The sequence below is a fragment of the Maylandia zebra genome, linkage group LG6, assembly GCF_041146795.1.
Source record: "Maylandia zebra isolate NMK-2024a linkage group LG6, Mzebra_GT3a, whole genome shotgun sequence".
NCBI classification, from domain to species: Eukaryota; Metazoa; Chordata; class Actinopteri; order Cichliformes; family Cichlidae; genus Maylandia; species Maylandia zebra.
In genome coordinates, this window is record NC_135172.1 from 4996411 (window position 1) to 5003872 (window position 7462).

General features: G+C 41.2%; 1 long non-coding RNA gene across 1 annotated transcript; it reads left to right on the plus strand.

The window, feature by feature from the left end:
• Positions 1-334: 334 nt before the first annotated feature.
• LOC143419125 (uncharacterized) lies at positions 335-5459 on the plus strand. Its single transcript, XR_013099106.1, has 3 exons — positions 335-664; positions 916-969; positions 5241-5459. It is a non-coding gene; the product is annotated as an uncharacterized LOC143419125 (long non-coding RNA).
• Positions 5460-7462: the final 2003 nt, after the last annotated feature.

The window sequence follows — 7462 nt, forward strand, 5'->3', positions numbered from 1 at the left end:
TCAAAATCCTGCTCCTCACTACAAGGTCTTAAATAATCAGGCCCCATCTTATCTTAATGACCTTGTAGTACCATATCACCCTATTAGAGCACTTCGCTCTCGCTCTGCAGGCCTACTTGTTGTTCCTAGAGTATTTAAAAGTAGAATGGGAGGCAGAGCCTTCAGTTTTCAGGCCCCTCTTCTGTGGAACCAGCTTCCAGTTTGGATTCGGGAGACAGACACCAGTGGCGTCGTTAGGCCTATTTTAGGGGTGCTGAAGCCTCCCTAAAATATTCTTAAGCCCCCCTAAATAATTTGGTGGGGGTTTTTTTTTGTTTTTTTTTTTTTTTAACTTATTCGATTTTTTTTTTTACAGAACTTGCAGACAAATTCAATATAAAGATGCAGGAATATGAGTTTAAAGAAATAATAATATAAACCTGTCGCTATTCACACAAATATGATCATAACTCGGTTGGTCCCTTTCGCTTTACATTGTTAAGGTAGCGTCAGTGCTTCGTTATCCAATCCCTTCCAGTTGTTCACAGGGGACATCCACATGACTGAAAATCCAGTCCTCGTTTTCACTGCTACTTTACACTCCGCTCGTATACACCTGCAGAAACACTAGCGTGCATGTGGCAAACGGCAAGAAATCATGGATATACGCAAGTTTTTCAAGAAAGTAAGTCTTCATCACTGGCTGGTAGTAACAATTAGTTAGCTCCAGCTAACAGCAGAGAGTCCCATGTAAATAATGAACCAGGTGCTCCCCATTTTGTAAATAAAAACCTGGCTAGCGCACTAAGTTAAATTGTTAGCATAATGTTAATTTCTGTCACTCGTTTTAGCTCTGAAAAATCCAGCTGAGCTCATTCAGGTATGGTTATCATCAGTGGAAATAATAATAATCACTCCATCCCCATTAACCTGTAGGAGTCAGGGCAGAGGAGCACAGAGAGGCAGAGGGGAGAGACGTCTGCTGGAGAGGTGAGTCAAAGGATGGAGTCATTTGTGATGGAGACAGTCTGATTAGAATTTTATGGGACTCAATATGGATATGAAATATGAAACATTTCAGTCACGGTACAACATATAAGACCTGTTTAATTTGAGCTTTTATTTAGGAGAGTCAAGGTTAGAAAGTGGAGAGAGCAAAGAGAGAGATATGTATATAAGTCAAATTAGCCTGACTCACATATTTTTGAGGGTTCTATTTTAATATTACTTCAATTCAAGTAATTTAGTAATATTTTTCAGGGCTTTAAATTGCAACCATTTTAGTCACATGCGTGCTCAAAATATAATGTTTGTAACTTCAAAATATTTGGGAGCAACAAATTACTGTGGAGCGGGAGCAGAAGTCATGATATTAGCAATTTACATTACAATTCAGTATGTTTTAATGTATCTTGAAGGGTGAGGCAGAAGGAGTGGCTGAGGGAGAAAAAGGTCAACAGGCAAGTTCAAGTCAGAGAGAGCAAGGAGAGACAGAGGAGCTGCAGCAAATAGATCGAGAGACAGAGGAAGATCAAGTTATTACAGAGAGAGGAGAGCAAACAGGCCAAGAGAGGGAAAATGATGAAGCAGCTGCAGCAACTCATTCTACTACAGGGTTTGATTTAGGTGACAAAGACACAGGGCCCAGACAGGTGAAGCTGAAGAGCTATCCACATGATACTTTTGGTACACAGAAGCGAGCATTTAACCACAGCTGGTTTGAAAAGCACAACTGGTTAGAATATTCAGTCAACCAGAATGCAGCTTTCTGCTTCCCATGTAGAGTGTTTGGCAAAAACATCAAACATGATAGTTTGGTCAGTAACGGTTGCAAGAACTGGAAGAAAGCTTTAGTCATCTTTGGCAAGCATGAGATGGCACAAACACATAAGGACAGTGTTGTTACATGGAAAAGCTACCAGGGAACTAGCAAACAGGGAAACGTTGCACAGATGATAGCAACTGCAAATGTGAGTGAGATAGTCGAAAGAAGAGAGTATCTCAGACGAATTGTTGCAGTCACCTCTATGTTAGGGAGACAGGGACTCCCTTTTCGTGGTCATGATGAAGGTGAAGACAGCCCAAACAGAGGGAATTTTCTTGCGTGCATGGAGCTTTTGAAGGAGTTTGATCCTTTTCTTCAAAAACATAATCCCCCATCAAATGCACAGTATATCTCACCAACATCCCAGAATGACATGATTGACTGTTGTGCCCAGGAAGTTACTAGTGTCATTGTATCTGAAATGACAAAGTCTAAAGTCTATTCCATCATGGTGGATGAGGCAAGGGATAAAAAGGCAGAGCAGTTAGCTGTTTGTGTCAGGTACGTGTCAGAGGGGGCAGTGAAGGAGCGTTTCCTTGCACTTGCAGAGATAAAATCATTTGATGCCCAGTCCATTGCAAATGAGATTCAGCAGCAGATCCAAAACTATGGTCTTGCAGAGCTTAAGTGTGTAGCACAAACATATGATGGTGCAGCCGTTATGAGTGGCTCCACTGGAGGTGTACAAGCACATTTTAGAAGGCTCCATCCTGAGGCTATCTATGTGCATTGTTATGCTCATCAACTCAACCTGGTTTTGTGCAATACTTGCAAGGCTGTCCCAGAGGCTGTGGAGCTTTTCAGCTTGTTGGAGTGTGTGTATTCTTTCTTCAGCACCTCCCTAGTCAATCATCATAAGTTCATGGAGACTCAGGCAAAGCTTGGATTGACAAAAACTGAGCTTGTGCAACTTTCAAACACTCGCTGGGCATGTCAGTTGCGATCAATCAGTGCAGTTCTTGAGACATTGCCTGCCATTTTGGAGTGCCTATCTGCAATTGGATCCCCCATAGCTGTTGGTCTCAGAGCAAAGCTCTACAAGTTCTCAGCAGTCTATGCACTACTGATGTTTCAGTCGATTCTGTCTGTAACCGAAGGACTCCACAAATTCCTGCAGAAAGAGACTTTAGACCTGGCAGAAGCTTTTATCTGCAAACAAGCTGTGTGTGACACACTTAAGGGCAAACACTCAGATGCATTTGCTACAGAGCTGTATGAGAAAACCAAGGCCCTGTGTAACACCCACAGTATCCCTGAACCAGGTGCCAAGACAAGGCACAAACAGAGGAAAATGGAGGATTTTGTCCTGGAGGCAACTGTGGGTTCACGCACTGAATTGAACAACTCAGACACATTGAAAAGAGAGTTAATTTTCCCTTGTGTGGATCGGATGGTTGGCGAGCTTGATCAAAGATTTTGCAGTGTAGATGCAGGGCTGCTAAAAGGCATCCAGGCATGCAGTCCTAAATCTGAGAACTTCTTGAGTGAACCACACTTGAATGAACTTGCAAAGCACTACAGACTTGACCTGAAAAAAGAGGAGGTTCTGGTGGCCAGAAACTTTCTTACCCGGAAAACAGAGGCTGGATGTCCACCCAAAAATATGTTGTCTGTGTACAACCTCCTTGATTCAGACATGTTTCCCTCTCTGAAGGCAACCATCCAAGTTGCCCTAACAGTGCCTGTCAGCAGCTGCTCGTGCGAACGGTCCTTTAGTGCACTGCGTCGGCTGCACTCCTGGCTGCGTCAAACAATGGGTCAGAAAAGACTTCACAGTCTTGCAGTCATGTCTATTGAAAAAGACACGCTTCAGCATCTGAGTCACAACAGAGTGATTGACCGATTTGCCACTCTTAAAAACAGACGTCATTCTTTGATGCTTCCACCCACCAAGTAACTGGTGATTGCAGCCAGAAAAATGTACTTTTTTATTTTCAGTTTTTTTCTTGTTATTGATGCGGCAAACACATTTCCTCTGTTTTTTTGTTGTACTGTATTATAAAGCAGACTGAAATAAAACAATAGATCTATTGGTGGCCTAGGATGTTTAATCTGTCCAAAAAAGTAGGAAAACAATTTCTCAGTCTTTGTTTTCTGTTTGTGAAATTTTGTGCTCATTCCCTACGTTCGTTCATGTCGTGTGCATCTCTTGGGGGCTAAGCCCCCCCTGTCCTTAAAACCTAGTGACACCCCTGACAGACACTATCTCTACTTTCAAGATTAGGCTTCAAACTTTCCTTTTTGCTAAAGCATATAGTTAGGGCTGGACCAGGTGACCCTGAATCCTCCCTTAGTTATGCTGCAATAGACGTAGGCTGCCGGGGGATTCCCATGATGCATTGAGTTTTTCCTTTCCAGTCACCTTTCTCACTCACTATGTATTACAGTTTTTTACAGACGCTAGGACACATTTCTCAATACTTAGGTCACTTTTGCAAAACTCCTCACACAGTGAGCACAACAGAAGTCTATGTGGGCTAAACTGAGGATCAGTTATCATTGTTTTGGCACAAAATGCATTCAATGACTACATCTCTCAAATTTCATGAATCATCTTCTCACTCAGACACAACAACTGCCAAAAATCTTTGTACGTACAGGACACTTTGCATGTGCTTACATACTGTTTTCAAAACTGTTAAACTTATGGCCAAAACAATAACACAATGCAAAACTTGAAAAGACAGCAAAATTCAACAGCAATATTTTATTGAAACATATTTTAAATCTAAAAATGCAGTTTAACCAGCCACAGCTGATTCTCATTGTAGATGAACCTCTACACAGGTGTTACTCCTTCAATTTTTCAACTCCTTCAATTCTGGCAGCCAGAAGATTCTTTCCTAGGTGTGTTGCCCTAGATGACATAAGATGTGATGTGGATGAGAACCTGTGGCCAAATGGAGAAGACCGAGTAGATTAGCATTACTATTGTATGTGTATCTGTGGATAATGTGTATACAAATTCTTGTATTTTGGGATTACTTAGTGCAAAAAAATAAAAAAAATACATAAACAAATATTAACGAATTCTGCATGATGTCTGATTCATTCCAGTAACATATATTGAAATTATAAACAGAGATGTGTCCTTGTTTTACACAAGAAAACACTGTGTAATGCTACATGTTGTTAGTGTTTTTTAGGTCATTGTTTTGTGGGTGACAAAGTGTGTTTGTCGGCTGTCAACCTTTGCTAGTGTTCTGGAAGAATGAGTTTATTTGAGACCTGAATGAAGTGTTTTGGTAGTTGTAGTGCATTTTGAATGTGAAATGAACTGCTTTGCCAAGGTGAGGGTCAGTTAGGAGAATTGTGTGAAGAGTTTTGCAAAAGTGACCTAAGTATTGAGACATGTGTCCTAGCGGCTGTAAAAAACTGTAATAGACCTCTCTGCATTGAATCATATTTGTTATTAATCTCTGTCTCTCTTCCACAGCATGTCTTTATCCTGTCTTCCTTCTCTCACCCCAACCGGTCGCAGCAGATGGCCCCGCCCCTCCCTGAGCCTGGTTCTGCCGGAGGTTTCTTCCTGTTAAAAGAGAGTTTTTCCTTCCCACTGTCGCCAAAGTGCTTACTCATAGGGGGTCATATGATTGTTGGGTTTTTCTCTGTATCTATGAAGCGCCTTGAGGCGACTTTTGCTGTGATTTGGCGCTATATAAATAAAATTGAATTGAATTGAATTGAATTGAATTGAATAGCTGCCAGGAAAAGGCAGGCGAACGGACAGGTGAACAAGGTCCTGGCTGGCGTGTGGAAGGAGAGGAAGTCCGTGGCAGCGTAGAGGCAGGTGGGGAGTGTGTGTCTTGCTGAAGCAGCGATGGGGAAGATTTAGTGAGTGAGAGAGTAAGCTCACCAGCCCTGACTTGCTCTCTCCAGGCAGTTATGGTGTTCTCCAACTTAGTGTCCTTAGCAAACTGAGAAAGCTGAGGGTTATGCCGAATGATGGCATCTACTGCACTTAGCCCTACTGTAATCATTTTTCAGAAACAAAAAATAAATGTGAAGGATTTTTGTGAAACTTTACAAAATTGCTGAAATAGAGAAAAGCCAAATACTAGTGAAATTACACGAATCAGGAAAAGACAAAGAAAATACATACAGTCTGAGAACATAGCACCAACTACTGTATAGTCCAGTAAAGTCACGCGGCATACCTTCAGCAACCACTTTATTAGGTACACTTGTTCCACTGCAATGCAATGCTGGACAGTATTCAAGAAAGTGAGCGATCTAGAGCTGTGCCTGACAAAAGTACAAACTGTTTGATGAGTTGTCAGTTTCAAGTGTGAAGTGCATCAATACAGTAACAAAATATCTTTAGTGGTGAAGCATGTGTAGAAACAGCAAAGGTGTGTGTGAAGACAATAAGAATCCTTGATGTGGGTGAGGAAATGTGTTATTGATTTGAGAACTGCATTAAGAGTCGTGAGAATGACTTTTCTGCTGTGAGCCAGTTGAGCCAAAGCGACATTACATGCTCAAAACAAAAGCACTGACTGAGGTGACAAGCTTCTCTGTGATGCTAATAATAAAGTATGACCTACAAGAGTTCTATTCCTATTTCTCTCAAACAATGTCTAAATGACCTTGATAGCCTGCATTCATTTTATTTTTGTACATTCCGGCTTTGTTGTGCAGTGTGCATGTAGAATTGACTGAGCAATTGTCATTTAGTGGGAACTGTGTTCAAGGTTTTCTTTGACTGCACAGATGAATTTTTATTTCAGTTATGATGTGTGCCAACTGTATTGTCCTGTGACACAATGGGAATAATTGTTTACACAGTGTTATTATAGGAAATATCATAGGACGCAGAGGTCGTATAAGACATATTGATGTTTCATTTGCCATCCACTTGGATTCAGACACAAGCACAATTCTGGTGAGGTGAGTCATGTATAGAGCCAACAATACCAGCTCAAGATGGTGGTTGTAGCTCAGGCGGTAGAGCAGGACATCTACTGATTGGAAGGTTGGCTTCCCCTACTGTGCATGCCAAATATCCTTGGGCAAGATACTAACCCCAAATTGCTCTTTGATGCATCCATCGGAGTATGAATGTGTGTGTGAATGTTAGTTAGAAAGCACTAAGAAAATGTGCTTGTGCGAATAGGGGTGAATGCACAAAGAGTGCTCAGAAGAGTAGAAAAGAACCAGTCCATTTCCCAAATATATTCATGTACACCTAGAAATGTGTGTCAAGTCAAAAGGTAGTCCTTTTTTGAGATATTTGAAACTTGGCATTCAGGAAGGTGCAAGGTTCTTTATTTGCCATTTGTGCATAAAACCAGCAGTCAAGGCACATTGGAATTCGTCTGCAGAGCTCCCTCAGTCATAGTAAGCATGTTAGAAAAATATAAAGAAATAAAGAAGACAAGACAATACTAATATAAATTGTAAATTATAAATTACACCCACCTTTACAAGAGGGGGCTCTGGAGGAGCTGGATGGAGTGAGTCCAGCAAACATCTCCCTATTTTATGCTGTATTTAAGTTTCCCTGCTGCCAAGGAATGCTTTGGAAAAGAACAAAAGCTTTTAACACAGTTCTTGGACCACGAGATTTGCTTAATCACAAAGTATCTTTTACTGACACTCTACACCTCATCAGTGAGTCATGTTGGCTCCCCTCCTTGTCAAATGATTTCAGAGTTT